Source organism: Chanodichthys erythropterus, chromosome 3 (assembly GCF_024489055.1).
Source record: "Chanodichthys erythropterus isolate Z2021 chromosome 3, ASM2448905v1, whole genome shotgun sequence".
NCBI lineage: Eukaryota > Metazoa > Chordata > Actinopteri > Cypriniformes > Xenocyprididae > Chanodichthys > Chanodichthys erythropterus.
Window position 1 is genome coordinate 10,506,507 of NC_090223.1, and position 20,213 is coordinate 10,526,719.

Sequence of the window (20,213 nt, forward strand, 5' to 3'; positions counted from 1 at the left end):
TTTTTTTTTTTTGGGAGGGGGGGTGGGGTTGGGGGATTTATATTTTCTGTTCAACTATTACTTCCATGATTATTATTTTTCTTCTTCTTCTTTTTTGTGCATATTTGTTAGAATGTACGTTTTGTTTGCATCTAAAAAAAAAGTGTAATTACAATGTACCATTGACGGCCAATTACATTACCTCTCATGCCTTCCCTTTCAATCACTAACTTTTAAAAGAGCAGTTTTACAGTTTTATTTCTCATATACCCTGACTCAAATAATGTGTTTCTAACACCAAACACTCAGAATAAAGTGAGATGATCTGTGAATGATCCTGAATGTCTTGTTGAATGAGTGTTGATAGTCTGAGGATCATCACAGAGAAACTGCTGAAAACACTCTTTATTTCATGTCAATAGTTCCTGTTTTCACCTCATTTATTATGCTGATGTCTTCAGATCTGCTGTAAATTGACACTTAAAGCTAATTTTATTGGTGTCAACAGACTGAGGGTGTTTGTTGGCTACAAATATCTACATTTATTTCTAAATAAATGTTTATGCTTCATCTGTTTTTCACAACATTATTTATATTTATATATTATATATAAAACAAACTCAGTAAATGATATATTTTTCATATTGGCAGATCAGCTCCTCCCACAGCAAACACATCTTCACGTGGAGCTCCTCCCACTTCACGCATATCATCAGTGAAGCTCCTCCCACTGCAATTCTCCAATAAAAGGAATATTCCCATCAGACGAGCATCAGAGCATCAGGAAGAGCTGAAATCTGCAAAGACTGAGTTTATTAAAGAGGACAGTGAGAACATGAGTGATCCAGAACCCTGCAGAATGAAACACACTGAAGATACTGAAGAACAAAGAGGTTGGTGTTTATTCTTCATTCATTCATGATGCTGAACAACATTCATGTTAGAAAGATTCAAACACTTCTGAACATTTAGATATGCAGTTAAACTATTAAATGGAATGATCTTTTTTTTCTTTTTAAACAAATGGCTAAATATTGGTGATGACAAATTTGTCATCTCAAAATATTGATAGGGACTAGTACCTATCCCCCCCTAAACCTACGCCCATGACCGTACTGTATGAAGTAAATTAACTTTCCAGAATGACTGACAGGGTTGTAAGCATAAATTAAGCAAAAGCAAGATATAATTCTTGATAAAGTTGTATTTCACATAAATTATTAATGTTCATCATAGTTCAAGATTATTCTTCTTACAGTACATTTAGTAACAGGGTTGATGGATGCAGTCATTATTTTGTAAAAACTGAGACAATGGATTGAGATTATTTTCTTGTCCTCCCATCATGCTGTAGAAAGAGCCCAGATGATGTCACTTCCTGGGTGTCACAATTTTAATAAATGTTCTGTTTGCTTGTTTGTTTTTGTTTGTTTTTTATAAAAGGAGGACAGTCATGTCAGGAAAGAACAGGGTTGGGTGAAACATGTAGGACACAGGCAATGCCAATAAAAATAGTTAAAGCTTATGTCACAATCTGCAGCATCATTTTTTTTACATGCATTTGTAACAAATAATAGTCATTCCAAAATGTAAAAATATACAATCTACTCAACTTTATTGCAAAATTTTTGCTCTTTCTCATAGAGAAAGTTTGAGGTTGTGTTTTAATGGTGTCACGCGCATATGAATGGAAGTCAGTTGAAGGAAAAATCTAGTGGGATCGGCCTTTAATAAGTTCTTTAGTAAAATAAATTAAATATCTAACAGTTGGTGTCAAAATATGGAAGTATTGTACAAACCCGATTCCAAAAAAGTTGGGACACTGTACATATTGTGAATAAAAACAGAATTCAATGATGTGGAAGTTTCAAATGTCAATATTTTATTCAGAATACAACATAGATGACATATCAAATGTTTAAACTGAGAAAATGTATCATTTTAAGGGAAAAATAAGTTGATTTTAAATTTCATGGCATCAACACATCTCAAAAAAGTTGGGACAAGGCCATATTTACCACTGTGTGGCATCCCCTCTTCTTTTTATAACAGTCTGCAAACGTCTGGGGACTGAGGAGACAAGTTGCTCAAGTTTAGGAATAGGAATGTTGTCCCATTCTTGTCTAATACAGGTTTCTAGTTGCTCAACTGTTTTAGGTTTTCCTTGTCGCATCTTCCTCTTTATGATGTGTCAAATGTTTTCTATGGGTGAAAGATCTGGACTGCAAGCTGGCAATTTCAGTACCCGGATCCTTCTTCTACGCAGCCATGATGTTGTAACTGATGCAGTATGTGGTCTGGCATTGTCATGTTGGAAAATGCAAAGTCTTCTCTGAAAGAGACGACGTCTGGATGGGACCATATGTTGTTCTAGAACTTGGATATACCTTTCAGCATTGATGGTGCCTTTCCAGATGTGTAAGCTGCACATGCCACACGCACTCATGCAACCCCATACCATCAGAGATGCAGGCTTCTGAACTGAGCACTGACAACAACTTGGGTTGTCCTTGTCCTCTTAAGTCTGGATGACATGGCGTCCCAGTTTTCCAAAAAGAACTTCAAATTTTGATTTGTCAGACCACAGAACAGTTTTCTACTTTGCCACAGTCCATTTTAAATGAGCCTTGGCCCAGAGAAAACACCTGCGCTTCTGGATCATGTTTAGATATGGCTTCTTTTTTGACCTATAGAGTTTTAGCCGGCAACGGCGAATGGCACAGTGGATTGTGTTCACTGATAATGTTTTCTGGAAGTATTCCTGTAAATTGGTCCTCCAGCTGTTCCTTATATGTACATTTAACTTTGCCCGCCTCTTATTGCTAGCTGTCCCAACTTTTTTGGAATGTGTAGCTCTCATGAAATCCAAAATGAGCCAATATTTGGCATGAAATTTCAAAATGTCTCACTTTCAACATTTGATATGTTATATATATTTATTGTGAATAAAATATATAAGTTTATGAGATTTGTAAATTATTGCATTCCTTTTTTATTTAGAGTTTGTACAGTGTTCCAACTTTTTTGGAATCGGGTTTGTATATTTTAATGTTAAAATCATGTTAGATAATTTTGTCATTGATCAAATATTTAATAGTTCTCACAACAGAATAATGAGATTTTGTCTGTAATGTTTAAAAAAATATATATATATTGAAGATCAATGCTCCTCATTAATGGAAAGTTTCAGGGATGGTAATTTATAAAAAATATTTATAGTAGATGTCTACTTTTTAACATCAGGGTTCATCTTTATGTCCTTTCACTTCATATTTCTGTCCTTGAATTATTTTGATGTACTGAAAATGTAATTACACATTTTTTTTCATTTCAGAGCTGATGGAAGTGAAGGAGGAGAGTGAAGAACTGAGTGAAGTGGAGGAGGAACATCATGACAAACCTGGAGAAAATTATTTGAGTCGCTCAAAGAATAAAAAGACATTTGTAAGGAAAAGAGGAGCCGAGAAATCTGCAACCTGCACCCAGTGTGGAAAGAGTTTCACGTACAAATCTCATCTTGAGATTCACATGAGAATTCATACAGGAGAGAAGCCGTACACATGTGATGAGTGCGGGAAGAGCTTCAATCGATCATCAAACCTTAAAGATCACACAAGGATTCACACTGGAGAGAAGCAACATGCATGTGATCAGTGTGGAAAGAGTTTCATACAAAGAGCAAACCTCAAAGTTCACATGAAAATCCATACTGGAGAGAAGCCGTTCAAGTGTGATCAATGTGGGAAGAGTTTCACAAACAAAAAAACACTTAATGTTCACATGAGGATCCACACTGGAGAAAAGCCGTTCACATGTGATCAGTGTGGGAAAACATTTATTGGGTCATCAGACCTGAAGAAACACCTTACAGTTCATACGAAGGAGAAGCCAAATTCATGTTCTGTGTGTGGAAAGTGTTTTTCACTGCTGGGGAATTTACATAGACACCAGAAAATACACACTGGTGTGAGAGAGTACATGTGCTTTGAGTGTGAGAAGATTTTTACTACAGGGAGCGATTTAAAACTGCATGAGAGGATTCACACTGGAGAAAAACCTTACAAGTGTTCACACTGTGACAAGAGATTCAGTCAGTCAGCACATCTGAAAACACATGAGAAGATCCACACTGGAGAAAAACCTTACAAGTGTTCATACTGTGACACAAGATTCAGTCAGTCAGCAAATCTGAAAACACATGAGATGATCCACACTGGAGAGAAGCCGCACACGTGTGATCAGTGTGGAAAGAGTTTCTCTATTAAAAGTTACCTGAAGCGACACATGAAGATCCATGCAGTGAAGAAACCACATGACCACAGTCTGAAATCACGATGAGTTCATCTTTATGTGCTGAAACAAAATCTCTTCAGTGAAAGACAGTCACAGTTAAATCCCTCCATCTCTACCTTTTTCTGGTGAGCACACTGGTGTAGGGCTGCTATTAACAATTATTTTGATAATCTACTAGAAAAACTGAACAATATTTTTTCTCTAATAAATGTGTAATATAAAACATGGAATATAAAGTAAACATCAACAAACAATTGCTTGTTCAAAAAAGTCTACCGTTCAAATTTTCATACACTAAAAACACATTACATTGAGTAAAATTTACTTAATTTTTTTCTTTTGCAAGTTTTTGTATGCATATTTTTAAAGTAATTTTCAAATTAGTAAACTCTACTTCAATAAGTTAAGTAAAATTAACAAAGAAAATAAGTAATTTGAATTAGGTTCTTTCGCAGTACATTTTACTCAAACAATATTAACTGAATTAAACTACACTTTTAAAGTGTATGCTTTACTTAGAAACATCCAATTCAATAATACAATAGATATTGTGTAGACACCATATCTACATATTAAATGTAACACGGCACCTGAACACAGAGACCTCAGTACTTGGTTCACAATACACAACGACTGTAACATTTGACGGGTGATTGATTTTTCAACGGGAACACCAGTATCAAAAAAGTTCTGTGTGTGTGTGTGTTGTGAGGCTTCTTTTCTCAACCCAAAAGCTTTATTAGTTGTTTTGATTGATTTCTCTTCAGTGTTATGGTGTTATCACTCTTGTGGTAACTGGCGCCTACTACAAGAATTTTTTGTTTGTTTGTTTGTTGGTTTTGCAAGTTGTTATTTTGTTTATATCTACTTCTGTTATTGTTCTCTACATACAAAGTTTATATTGTTATTTCTTTGGGAAGGGATTGGTAGAGAGGTGGGCGCCATTTTCTTTATATCTTGTTTTCTCCTGTTTAAGCTAGCTAGGGAGTTAGTTTTTATTGTAACTTTTTTGTAGCTTAGTTAGTTTCTCCCTAATATGTAGAGCGTTTATGTTTGTTATTTTGGCTTTGCCCCCTCTTGAATCCTTGAAATTCTCCCACATTTGTAAAATAAAGAACTTTTTTTTGATATTGAGTTGACTTTGGTCTTTGTTAAAGCACTGGTGTTGGGAATCGAATCTTGCTGTCACCATTTTATTCTGTTACCTGTTCCTCCAACCCTATACCATAGACTGTAAAAAATATGGACGTAGTGTCCGTGACGTCACCCATAGATTTCTGAACAGCAGTTTTGACGCGTAAATGAGGCCGCGGCCATCTTAGCTGCACGTCACCGCACATCACTCCCGGATAACTGAAAATGGGTAAAGAGGCGGGGAGGTGGTTTGAGCTGATGTGACTGGTTGCTGAAACCATGCCTGCCTAGCTCGACGTGACCATGTTAGCAAGCAAAGGAGCTATCTATCTAGATACTATCTAAAATATTAATGAAGATACGTTTTATCATTAGAAAGTTCTAAAGGTTTACTGTCAATTAGACTTGTGCCGATATTTGGTAATACAATAAATCGCAATAATGAATATGCACGATATTGTAATCGTCGGCACTTCAGAATACTGTAAATAATAATTTATTACCAATTATACATTTTTTTATAAGGCAATTAAGAATACTTAAAAAAGACTTAAAAGGATATTTATTTTCAAACCTAAACATTTTTATATTTTAATCTGGACTACAACATGCCCTAATGATTAGAAATGTTCTGATTATTTGTTATTGTTCAGTAAAACTTTAAAAACATACAGCTTCATTAGTTAACATGTTAATTCATTATCACTAAACTGACAATAAAAATACTTAAAGTATTAATTATTATTAATTAATGTTAATTTCTTAGTTACTATTTAATAACATTACTAAAATCAAAATAACTTATTTAATGGACCTGAGATAAAACTGTAAGGGTGGAACTCTTACGGTTCAGACTGTAAGGTTTGCCGAGCGACTAAAGAAACTTCATCAGTAAGATGCTAGAAAACTGTACATTTCTTGTCTATTACCACCCACTGCAACTTATACCAACGACGGAAATAAGCGCAGTTATAATAGCAAAATATGTGGGAGAGCGTTGCTATAGTGTGACAATATTGTATTGCAATAGGGAGCACATTAATGTTACTAAATCAAAACTAGTTAGCACATCAATTTTAATTGAAAGGGTTTAATGACAATATCTGGTTATGGTTACACTTAAAATAATTACAAAATAGATGTATGAGATGATAAAATCATATACCATTAATTGTACACAGCATGTATGTAAAAAGTTACCTGAGATGGAGAGAAAGAGAAAGAGAGAGAGAGAGAGAGACAGAGAGAGAGAGAGAGAGACAGAGAGAGAGAGTGCCCAAGATCCAAGGATCCAAGAAAGAAGACCAGCGCAACATTTACAATCTTCTTTTATCCCTTCCCTGACCATGTGACCAAAACTCAAATGTGAGACATTCAAACTGACCAATCAGAAGATTAAAACTTCCCCCAGTGTACTAAAGGTGTGACCATTTGTAGACCCCCGATGTACACGCATCTTGGCCCCTCAGGACTTGATCACTATCAGCACCTTTGTGCCTTCCAAATGGCCCTTGTAGCAAGAGAGAGGGGGTTGAAACAGTAAAGCAAATGTCTTTGTTCATTTTAAAATATCTTTAGATATTTTCAATTCTTACAATTTTTTTTTTTCAAGAACTTTTTTAATTGTTGACATCTTATAAATTTGACTTTTAGGCCTGATGAACATGAACTAGAAAGGAAATCTCATGTCCTCAACGACATTTCACATGTAAATCAAGTTGTTTTCATGCATCAACTAGTTCAGACCAGACACGCCCCTCCCCCCCAACCCCAACATTCATGCACGTGAGCCGCAGCTGTACAACCCAGCCTTTGATCGGCAACTTTTCTGGAATAAGGTGGGGATGTGCTACTTGTTGCTTAAAGCAGCTTGTCAAATGTGTTTGAAGCATTAACATTACTGCATGTTAGGGATGGGTGATATCATATGACAATATCGTAGATTCGTAGCGATGATATAAATTGTGAATCGATGGAACTTTTTCTAAATCATTTACATAGATAGGACTTTCCGCTTTCTCTTTAGCTTTGTGCATTTGAAGCCTTGTTTATACTTTCGCAATTCGCATGGCTCTACGCCATGAACCTGCTTACTGCGCGTGCTCCTCAGTAAACCTACACTGTAAAAAATTTCCCTGTAAAAAAACGGTAATCTACTGGCAGCTGTGGTTGCCAGCATGATACTGTAAAAATACAGAGCACTACCGTTTTTGAAATTAACAGCCAAATACCGTTTTTTCAGCTACAGTAGATAACTGTAATTTAACAGTTAAATTACAGTAGTCTACTGTAGCTGAAAAAACGGTATTTTGCTGTTAATTTCAAAAACGGTAGTGCTCTGTATTTTTACAGTATCATGCTGGCAACCACAGCTGCCAGTAGATTACCGTTTTTTTACAGGGAATTTTTTTTACATTTATAGCTGTTAAATGACATACTAGTCACAACCAAATCATTCAAATTTTAAATGCTATAATAACTTAGCATTTTATATTTGTCTATGGGTAACAAAAAGGAATAAAGCCAAGTTAGTATTTTTTTTTATTCCGATAAAAATGTTAAAGTATTAAGTAATAAGTAATATTCAGTGCATATAAAAAAATAAACACCCATCAACATATCAAAATACAAAAATGGCTAACGAAAAAGCAAACATACAAACAAAAACAAACAATATATAGACAATCTACCTGTATATAAAATACAAATCGAATCAGGCTTCACCAAACATTACTCCAAAAAAACAATTGCACTGAAACAAACCAATTATTAAAAAAAATAAATAAAATAAACACTCGAACAGGCTTTAACAAAGCATCAGCATTTTTAACACCTAAATAACTTGGTATAAACGAAGTATAACTCACCAGGCCAGCACATTTTTCAGAAACCAACCTGCATGGGTGTGGGGTGTGTCAACTACACTTTTTAAATGAAGTCCCACTCAAAGTCCATAAGTCTCTTTAAGAGGTTTGACACTTTGGTGTTGACAGTTATGGTTTTCTTTTGCACTGTTTTCCCAGTTTTTTTGGATGTAACTTTTCCCCGTGCAGCCTTGGTCCCCTTTTCCGGATTTATTCCAACAAAACGTCTTTAAAATAAGAGAGAAATATTTTTAGTGAACAATGATTTTATATGGTATGATCAAAATTTTGGTAACACTTTACAATAAAATTTAATTTGTTAAAGGAACACACCAACTTTTTGGGACTAAAGTTCCAAAAACTCAATGTGTTCCTTTAACAATTTTAGTTAACATGAACTAAGAATGAACAATACTTCTACAGCATGTATTAATCTTAATTATTTTCAACATTTGCATTATTGTTGTTAAAATCAAAAGGGTGTATATGTTAACATTAGTTAATGCACTGAACTAACATAATCAATGAACTATATTAAATACTGTAACAAATGTATATCTCTTTGTTAGTTCATGTTAGTTAAAGCATTCACAAATGTTTCCAAATGATACATTATTGTATTGTGATACTATGACCTTTTAAAGAAAAAAAAGTCACAAGTTTGAGAGAACAAAGTTAAGTAAATTATATAATTATTTTAGGTGGAACTATTTCTTAAAGGGTTAGTTCATTCAAAAATAAAATTTCTGTCATTAATTACTCGCCCGTAAGACCTTTGTTCATCTTCGGAACACAAATTAAGATATTTTTCCTGTGTCAACATCACATGCATGTATGTCTGCTCACATGTTCAGCTACGTTCATATTGTTAAATAGAGTCTTTATTTTTTTGCTTTGCTTTTTTGGTGCACAAAAAGTTCCTGTCACTTCATAAAATTTAAGGTTGAACTACTGCAGTAACGTTGACAATTTTTACTACAATTTGAATAAACTTTTTGGGCTTCCAAACCTTGGACAAAATGTAATGCATTACAATGCTGGAAGAAGCCAGGATCTTATTTAAAATAACTCAGATTTTATTTGACTGAAAGAAAAATGTCATATTCACCTAGGTTGGCTTGAGGACGAGTAAATCATGAGATGATAAATTGTATTGTTGGGTGAACTATTCCTTTAAGTCACCAAACTAACATATTAATTAATAATAAATAATATGAGTGCAAATTTACCTTTGAAGGAATTCCAGTGTGGATGCTGCTTCCTCCTGGTACTGCAAATTAAAGATATAATAGAGAGAGAACAATGCAGCAAGTCCAGTGAGAAAAGATGGCTGCACACCCTCGCAAATTATGCGGCCTTCCAGGCTGATCATCCACCGTTTCATCCATTGCCCCGGATTTTCACCTACACCATAAAGGAATGGATAGAACAATGTTTATTCTATGATCTCTAGAAAGTGTAGAAAAGGCAGTGAGAAAATTCTTTCATAACCTAACAATGTCTTTGAATGGTAAGTGAAATTGCTGACCCATAGACAAATTCTGTCATTAATTCCTCACCCTCGTATCGTTCCACAACCGTAAGACCTTTATTCATCTTCAGAACACAAATTAAGATATTTTTTATGAAATCTGAGAGCTCTCAGTCAAAAGTATCTTAATTTGTGTTCTGAAGATGAACAAAGGTCTTACGGGTTTGGAACGACATGAGGGTGAGTAATTAATGACAAATTTTTGGGTGAACTATCCCTTTAATGGCAAGCCATCTTTCAAGATGGGGAAAAAAGGTTAAACACAATAAACTGTATAGTTATTGTATATTAATAAAAACTATGAGGTTTCTATAGGTGAACTAAATTCTCAAACTAAGAATAAGACTTGGCTTAGTTGAATAAATATTTTAAATTCAAACTAGGGCTGGGCGATATATCGCATGAGATTGTCACGCGCATTTCGTCAGTAAAGCCGGTTCCCTGATTACCGCTAAATCGACATCACCTGCTTTCAAATGCAGCGGCATTTGAGCCGTAGATCACTGAAAAGCCACGCAATATCGCGTTCAATATCGAAGGCGATTCATCTGCGATAATGAACGCGGTATTGCGTGGCTTTTCAGTGATCTACGGCTCTGTCTATTAAATGCCGCTGCATTTGAAAGAAGGTGATGTCGATTTAGCGGTAATCAGGGAACCGGCTTTACTGACGAAATGCGCGTGACAATCGCATGCGATATATCGCCCAGCCCTAATTCAAACCTGGGCTGCGTTTCTCAAAAGCATCATACGCCTAAGTTGATCGTAGAGACCATTGGTGGCAATGATTATCTAGGTAAGATAAATCTAGGCTTATGATGCTTTTGAGAAACGCAGCCCAGCACAGTGCAATAAAACATGATTCAAAGACAGTGGATTCTAGAATAAGGATAGAATAAGGCTTTCCTGTAGCTCCTGTTGCTCAAACAGTAGAGTGTGGTGCTAGCAATGCCAAAGTCATGGGTTCGATTCCCAGGGGAAAGCAAGAACTTACAAAATGTAAAATGTGTACCTTGAATGCAATGCAAGATAAAAGCTTCTGCCAAATGCATAAATGTAAGGCACATAAATGTGGAACTACTAATAGTAAAACTTGTGTGAGCCTCGTTTTAGTAAAACAAATTGTAGACCTGTCTAATATGATATACTTACCAAGCAGGATCAAACGAGGAGTCACAGGCAGGTTACCCGTCTTCTCGAGGTCAGCAGGAGTGGCAGACATCTATTGTCAAAGAGAACAATTTATGACATTTTTGGAGTCTGAAGTTCACTTGCATTTTATAGGGAAACAGACATAATTTCTTCATTAAAATATCTTCATCTGTGCCCCTTGAATTCTTATGAATTTAAGAAAGCATAAGGGTGAGTAAATTTGAGTGAATTTCATTTTTGGTTGAACCATTCCTATACAGGTGTTCATTTTAAGAACGAACAACCACAATGAAAGACAAATACAAAGACAAACTTACATTTTCTTGTAGAATGAGTCCTTCCTGCTTTTCTGCGAAGTGAGCCATTAGGAGTTGAACCACTAGGTAAGAAGAATCACTGGCCTCATCTTTGGAAAGGATTGATTTTACTTCGGAGTTGGTAGGCTTTCTTTTAAAAAATTCTACAATGCTCCTTCCACACTCCTCCAAAGAAAGCTCGAGTGCCCGCAGCACGTTGATGTCGGTAAGAAGCTCAAAATGTGCAAAAAGGCCTTTCTGAAAAAACAGGTATGGCCACTTTTCCATTAATTCGGTAACAGAAGGTGCTGGCACACTATTTATTTGGCTTCGTTGCAGGCAGAAAGTTGTCGCCATCAGTTGTTCTACTTCCGCCTTTTCACCTCCCTTTGCTCCTTCACGACGGTAGAGATCCTGCAGCTTCTGACGTTTACTCTCAATGGAGTTATCAGTTTCCTCTAAAGGAAGATCAGGCTGGAACCGTGTGCAACCATATGTGTCAGTGGGTCCTCTTTTAACACCACTGACACATGACCGGTGCTCTCTGAAGCTGGTGGTCCGACTGAGGTTTTCGATCCTTGTCTTGATCTGTGCCACGAGGGAGCTGTAACCTTCCCCAACAATTCGGCCATCATGAAGCTGATCTGCAAAACTCTGGGGATATTGATGTACAATAGCTTTGCAAATGGTAACACAATCTGCACGTGTTGGGGTTGGCACACATTTTCTCATCGCATCTGCAAGAACCCTGACCATCTGTCTTCTTGCTGGTGGTGAAGGTCTCTTCCCAGATGAGATAGCAGACTGAATTTCTGAAGGCATGAGCTGCCATGGGACCTGGAAGGTATCTGACCAGGATTTCCTAATATGGGATGTAGATGGCTGATTGTCTTCAAGACTGCTTGATTCTCTATCAGTAGAGACCGACATATTAGAAGAGCATGGCTGTGGTGAGGAGCTCCCAGATGATAAGGAAGGAGTGGCCTGCATGATGGTGAGATCCAAAGTGACAGTTTCTGACTCTATGAGTAATAACAAATATTGAACAGGTAGTTAAACCCACTTGATCTGTACACACAACTTGATATAAAATGTATACAATTGCACACTGTTACAATGGCCGGTTTTCTACAAATGTAGGCATTGTTTACGTTTAAAACTATTCACATTATTCCTGTTACTACTGGGGTGAGTGAGCAGGCAAGTAAACAAACTGTAGAAAGTGTAACTGAGTGAAAAACACACATACCTGATAAATTGGAAATGATCATCCCATATTAACAACTTTTCAGCTATTCTAAACAATATGTATCATCTATCATCAAAATGTATCATCTTGCTTTTTAGAATACATTTTAATGAGATTAATGAGAGATTATAATTACCCATTTTAAAAGCATTGAGAAGTTTTCTGAGTTTTATAGTTGGTAGTATGTCACTGATGTCTTCTTGTTGAACGAACTGAAGATCATCTTTGGATTCCAATCCAGAGTCTACAAGTCTGTCAATCAAAAGCTGTGTGGTGTCCTCATTATTTGACGGCAAAGCCTTGAGGATGATTTCCCTCAGTTCTCCCACCAAGGAGGCCATTGCTCTAAATGGAGACAAAAGAATGATGAAGAACTATTACAGACATATCAAACACTGTGTACTTTGACAAGGGGTAATAATCCAGAAGGTCATTCTGATTAACACAAGTGTATGATCCATTCATTGGTGTCAAGCAGTGAACACCCATATCAGGGATACTGCAAGTTTGGAAAAGTTCTGTGATGAAATACACTGAAGTATTGTGTATGACTGTCATCACAATCCTCCCTACAATAAGCCCCTCATCAGTTTCATGAATGACAACAAACATGTTTTTTTTGTATGTTGTGCCTTTCACAGTTGCCTCCTGAGAAACCAAAGTATTTTCAGGCTGAAAATCATATCTAGATACAGATTCTCTTATGACATCATTGTAGTCACTTACCACAAACTCTGTTGCCTTTTCTGCTACAATAGCAGGAGGGAAGAGCTCACCAGCACAAAGAAATGCCTGCAGTAGCTGATGTCTTTCTGTGAGAGTAAAGCACAGATTTTTAAAGTTATGTAATTTTCTTACACACTGTTTGAAATACACGTGCTTACTTTCAAATCGTAATGTCCACAAACGGATGAGTGGTCCAAAATGAATAATGAGTTCAGGGTAGTGGCTAAGGTAATGATGTTTGGGTCTGAGAGAGTAAGTAGGAAAAATGTGTTTCCTAAAATATAGGTACTCATCAATCAAGACTCTCAAATACCCTATCTGACCACTGGATATGGCTGGAGCACAAACAAGTGCAACAATTTCCCTTAACAGTAAAATTAGTTGCCAAACTTCATTCTCACCAGGTGATTCGATTTTGTCACCAATTAACATTGGTAGCATCCTCAAAAAGCACCAGTTCTGTACAGCATGTCCACCTAGCTTCTCACTTCCTGGGTTAATCCCACACGGTCTGTCACTGTTGTCATTCCCTAGAAACTTGAACTGACTGATCCTTCGATTCAATTCCAGGTAAGTAAATTTTCTGTCAACCTTTACAAGATGTTGTATACATAAAGCAAGGTCATACGACACGACTCCTTCAAACAAATCATGTCCAAGGCACGGGGGCAACCCTGGCTGACAGACATGATAGGAGGAGAGCTCATTGAACAAAGAGTCAAACTTGATGCCTCCACTGTGCACCAAACCCTCATCAAGGTTCTTAACATGATCTTTGTAAGACTCCACAGTACGAAATGCGGCTTTGGAAAGTGGATTTTCCTGAAAAATATATTTGTCCATTTCACAATATCTACAAAAGAATCTGCTACCGCTGAAATTCTCCAGAAACCCACCAATGCTATGTGAGCCTAAATTGTCACCAGCTATTGCCCGCAAGATTCCTTTAACATTCAGTCCGTCTGGAAAATGTATGCCTGTAGTTTCAAGGTCTTTAAGGTCATTGACTAAGCACCTCATGACCAATTCTTGACCAAAGTACTTAAAGTCTTGTTCCCTGCAGAGAAACACCAATTGCATTTGGTCAGTACTTGATCTATTATGAGGAGATATATCTGCTAATGTGAGGTACATAGCTAGAATTTTATGTTTTTTCTTCCCAGACCCAAGAGGGTTCACAACCTCAAAAGCATCTTGATACAGGACCAAGCCTAATGCAGATTCATCTGTGTGATGCAAGTTTGCAGTTATGTTTTCACCATCCCACACATCCTTTAAAATGTCCTTCAACTGGACACGACTGTGCACATCACTGTACTGTTCCCTGACAGACTTGCAGTGAAGAAGAGACTTAATTGTTTGTTTTACAGGTACATACTGCACAAAACACTCTTTTCCTGCTTCATTTTGTCCTAGAAGAATGGGCACAGGCTCGACATAATGAAAACTTTTCTTGAAAAATGTTTTTCTTCGCTGATCTGATCTTAATGTATGATTATTACATGATGTAAAAAGATCTTCAGCTTTAAGATCGTCAAGTACCATTCTTATCATTGCCTCTGGAACATCAAGTGAGATTAACTTTTCTTGAAGTCTGAAAAGCAAATGGGACTGATTGATTTCATGTACTGACTGCATGTCTTCAATGACTGTCTGAATGACTGAGGCCGGAAGCAATAGTTTGGCTTGCAATTTCAAATAGAACAGAGCAAGATTCCTTAAAAACAAAGTCTCGTCAACATTTTCAGGACTTACATCTGGTTCCTCATAGTTTTCACCAGTATCAGTCTGTGAATCAGACTGAACATCAATGTCCTGAATCTGAGAGCAGTTGGCTTCAGGAGTTGCTGTAACAGAGTCAATTAAGCAGCCTATGTTTTCTTTATGTTTTCTGGTCAAATGAGAGGTAAATGTTGACTTAACAGTAAATGTTTTCCCACATTGCTTGAAAGGGCATGTGACTTTTCGTCCCTCTTTAATGTGCATTTTGACATGAGAAATAAACTCAGGTAAAGAAGAACTTTGGGCCCTACAAAAATCGACATGGCATTCCAGTGAAAGTGTAGTGCACGTTGTGGTTTCTGCCTTATATCCTTTATGGTGTCTGTACACGTGAGATTTCAAAGCTGCATGTTTTTTAAACTTCCTATTACAGTTACATATGCAGCAACGAAATACAATATTTGAGACATTGCTGTGCAGTCGCATATGTTTCACATAGGTCACAGGGGTATCACATGTTTCCCCGCAATTCTGACAAGGAAACATTTTGTAAAGAACAGATAGCTTAACTAACTACCGATCCCATCAATTCTCGTTAAATACGTCTTCATAAAATGGCTGTTGCAGATGCGGTGCAAGATTGGCATGCCGCGAATAGTTCTGTGATCAAGCCAGAAGCGGTTTGCAAAAGCACATACAGTAATTATACTACAACAAGAATTGGAAATTTCGTACTTCACTTACCATTAACAGACAAAAAGATTATCACACGCCTGTTTCATAAACTTCGCTTGTATGATTGATGCATAGCCGACAAACGCTGTGTGTGTGTGTGTGTGTATGTGTGTGTGTGCGCGCGCGCAAACGTGCTGACGACTCGCAAGCAAATTGATTGCTATCTTATAGGCTAACTTACCCGTTCACTAACCGCTTCTAATTAAAATTACAAAGGCTTCACTTGATCTTTATAATATTATTTTTATAAGTACTTGAAGGTTAAAATCGGACGTAGCGGCAAACAACAATAGCAGATACAAAATTACTCAGACGCACGTTAAAAGTTACCAAACAATCAATTTTGTACACTCCCACCGAGTCACACTCATATTTTACTTAGATAACGTTTAGTAAAATAACCATTTTGGATGAAAATGAGGGATTCTTACCTGTGTCTGATGACGAGCTCATACGATCGATTCAGCAGTCGCTCAATCACCCCTTTACCTATAATAGAGACGTCTGATTTAAATAACAGACGTGTCATTTGATGTTTAAGATGTAATATTTTAAAGTAATAAGTAATTTCAAGAGAGGCAAATACAATCATAAATAGTTGCAAACTTACCTCATGCAGATAATCAAAAATTCCGCCTTGTTCACGTTGGGGGAAAAAATATGGTATAATTCTGTTAAATAACAGTGACATACTGTTGTTGGTCGACCACGCAACCCGAAGTGAACAAGTCTTCCCATAATGCACTGTAAATAACAGCAACTTGCTGTTATTGCTTGAAAACATCATTTTACTGTTAAATTTCCATGTAAATTTACAGGAATTTTTTACAGTGTACGAGGCTTTTATGTGCTCTCCGTTGTATAATTCTGTGAAACGACAGAGGGCGACTCTGAGTAATTGTTCTCCAAACCACCAAAAAGCAGTGATGAGAGGAAGTAGTTTGCCGAATAATTTGTCAAACACCTCTTATACTATGTCAAACACTCGTCTCGTGAGAAGTTTGTGAATAAATGGATTTCTTCATTTGTAAACTGATTAGGTTGTAGGTCTTTTGACGACACATGTGAAAAAGTTTTTTAGTACACTTCTTAAACCCTAACCAAATAATCAAGTTAAACCCAGTAAACTTGAACTTGTGACTTGAGATATTAGAACAAAACATATTAATATGATAACATATGTATAACACTAAATTGAACAATACTGTGTTATATATGTTTTTTAATTCTTTAATTATTTTATTTCAATTAACGATTGTATTAAACACGACCATTACTTTATTCATTATTTCTGTTATGCAGGCTCATTTTGTAAATGTAATCATTTTATATTTTACAAACATGGTGCTTTATGAAAATGTAACTGGACACATTTCCAAATTGTGATTGTGTTTACCCATCTATGCAAATGTTTGTTTATGTAGAAACAAAATAATTAGGTTAATCATTGTCTGTGTCCATCAGTTTAGTGTAGTGATTTTGTGCATTTGTGATGACAATGATGAAAGATACACTACACTTTCAGTTGTATTTAAATACATTTTTCCACACAGTATTTTGTATTTGTATTTTAAATACATTTCCATGTATTTACGCCCATCTCTGGACAGTCAACAGAATCAACACATTCTCGAATATATATTCTAAAATAAGGATTTTTTTCTTTATTCCCCGGTGAAAAAAATACTATAGTAATTTATAGTAAATACCATAGTGTTTTTGAACCATACTATAGTAAAGTACTTGAATTAATTTGTTGTGGTAATTCTATAGTTGCTGTGATAATATAACAACTATAGTAATATAAACTAATTACGTTACCCAATACTGTACTAAGTTTTCTACAACTTCAGGGTATATTATAGGCCTACTAAATATACACTACAGTATACTGTAGTAAAAACTACAACTATTGGAACTATTGAGAGGCTCCACGAGCCGCCATTGCTGTAAAAAAAAAACCGTTCCATTGGAGTCTATGGAAACGCACCCCTGGTTGATGTAGCCTCGCGGCGATGACGTCATCACTAGCGCGCGCGCTTGTTCAGCATCGAGTCTTCTGAAGAGAGGTGAGCAGGTCATAGTATTTTGCACATTTAAACTATTGTAAAATACATCTCACACATTTGTTTACAACAGTAGGCCTACAGCGCTGTTTGTGTGTTTAATGACTTAAATAATCACAACGAGCTTGTGAGGAAATCAAGACCTCAGCGATTTTATGCTTTTGCGTGTTCGTGAATGTTTGTTTCAATGTTGATCTTGTTGCTGTTACTGAATGTCTCGTGATATGTGAGGGGAATTGATGCAAACTTATCTCTGTGTTGATGCTGCGATTTTACCAACTTTATTTCTCAGATTTGGATCAAATCTGTTGTAATTTATATGTATAAATTTCAGAATAGATAGTTACTTACTTGATAGCCCACTGAGCCGATATAATGAGTCATGGGGGACATCTAAAATCGATAGGCCTACATAATAGACACTGGAAACTTTTTTTTCTTACTAAGCCTGCTTAAATAAGTTGTGCAATAAATTAATGTTTGCGAATTTTAAGCTGCGACATGATATTGACAACCAACGATTGTCAACTTACAACATTTTTTCACAGTCAATCAAAATAGGCAATTATTGTTTTAATGGAATATTTACTTGTGAATGTCCACTGAATGTCCAATGTAGTGTGATTAACAAGGCTATTGAATACGGATGTCCAAATGTGCGAATATAAAACCAACTTTACTCAACACTTTCCCATTCATGTCCAAACATTTGACTTGAATATAGAATATATTCATAAATATAGAATATAATACATTTCACATTTTTGATCACTTTAATATGGTGATGAAACACTTATGACATTTATGGCCCTAGTATGAAATATGTTTTTTTTTTTTTTCTCAAATTCCATGTTAATGGTTTAATTACATTTTAGTAATGCTAATTAATTTAATTAATAAAAACAACCATATTAATAATTTGTAAAAAAGTGTTTGCAGTTTAATATTCACAGACACATTACAATTTGATTAAAGTGTACTGAATAACTTCATAATATATATAATATATTTTAAATATTGTAATATTATTTTTTATTTAATCTGTTGATTATGAAATGTGAACAGCATGAGTAAGATGAGTAAGACTTTTATGAGATAAATGTCGGGAGACATGGAGTGGGTCAGACATGATTTTGACCACTTCATTAAGTTTTGTTCTGTAGAAAGACTTTCTTTAAAGTAAATTTCATTTTGTAAAAATTGTATGTTAATTTTAATCAATGTTTCATCAACCAATTGCCTGGTTTAAATAATTAAGAAGCAAACCAAGTAAATGTGGCGTGACTTGAACACAGAGTGCTTAATTCTAGAGCTGCCAATAACCAGAAGGCTATGGGATCTTCAAAGATGTCTGCTTTACTCATATAAATGCCTAAATTTGTAAATTAGTTAAAACGTAAATTATTTATTGTTGATTACAGCAAATCTGCTGCATCCACACATATGTTCATGTTCAGTGAAGCTCCTGCCACAACAATTACATCATCATTGAAGCTCTAATTCACCAATAAATGCTGGGATATTCCCATCAGACGAGCATCAGAGCATCAGGAAGAGCTGAAATCTGCAAAGACTGAGTTTATTAAAGAGGACAGTGAGAACATGAGTGATCCAGAACCCTGCAGAATGAAACACACTGAAGATACTGAAGAACAAAGAGGTTGGTGTTTATTAGTAAACGATGACAAGCATATGATCTAATTGTTCTAGGTATGTGAATATACAGTAGTCAACATATGAAGTGGATCAAAATAGAAGGTTTTAGGACAACTTTGATGTAAGGTTTCAATCCACTTCAAATGTTGACTACTGAGATTATTTTCTTCTCCTCCCATCATGCTGTAGAAAGAGCCTAGATGATGTCACTTCCTGGGTGTGTCAATTTTAAGAAATGCTTTTTTTGAAAGGATGAAAATAAAAATTCTAGTAAAAATTGTTAATTTAGAACAAGTTAAGCGGGCAGTTACTTTACTTTTAGCATGTGACGTTTTTACGGACACAGTAAACATTCACGTTTATGGAAGGAAAAAGTCATGTGACCAGCCCTTAATAAAAAGTCTTTAGTACAATGAATTAAGCAGCAGTCTAAACGTTGTTTTCAAAATATGGCAGGATTATAATGTTAATGGTCTGTTCACAGACAGGGCTTAGCCTAAGTCAGGGTTAAACCTTAGTTCAATTAGGATATTTAAGTAGCTTTTATGAACGTACACCAGAAAAAAAAAAAAAACATTACTGGTGTGCGTCTTGAGACAGAACAATGACTCTGACATATTTTAAGGTATGTCAGTACAAGTTGCTTTCAGTTAAAACAGCTCAAACATGCATTTTTAGTCTTGGTCTAGTTTAACACAATCAGCAAACCTTGAGAACCACTTGAGAGAAAAGCCATTTGCATGTGATCAGTGTGGAAGCAGTTTTTCACTGCTGTCATATTTACATAAACATGAGAAAACACACACTGCT

General features: G+C 35.8%; 1 pseudogene; it reads left to right on the forward strand.

Annotated features, from left to right (window-relative positions):
* The window catches only part of LOC137003093 (uncharacterized), a 243,826-nt pseudogene that overhangs the window by 195,347 nt on the left and 28,266 nt on the right, over positions 1-20,213 (forward strand).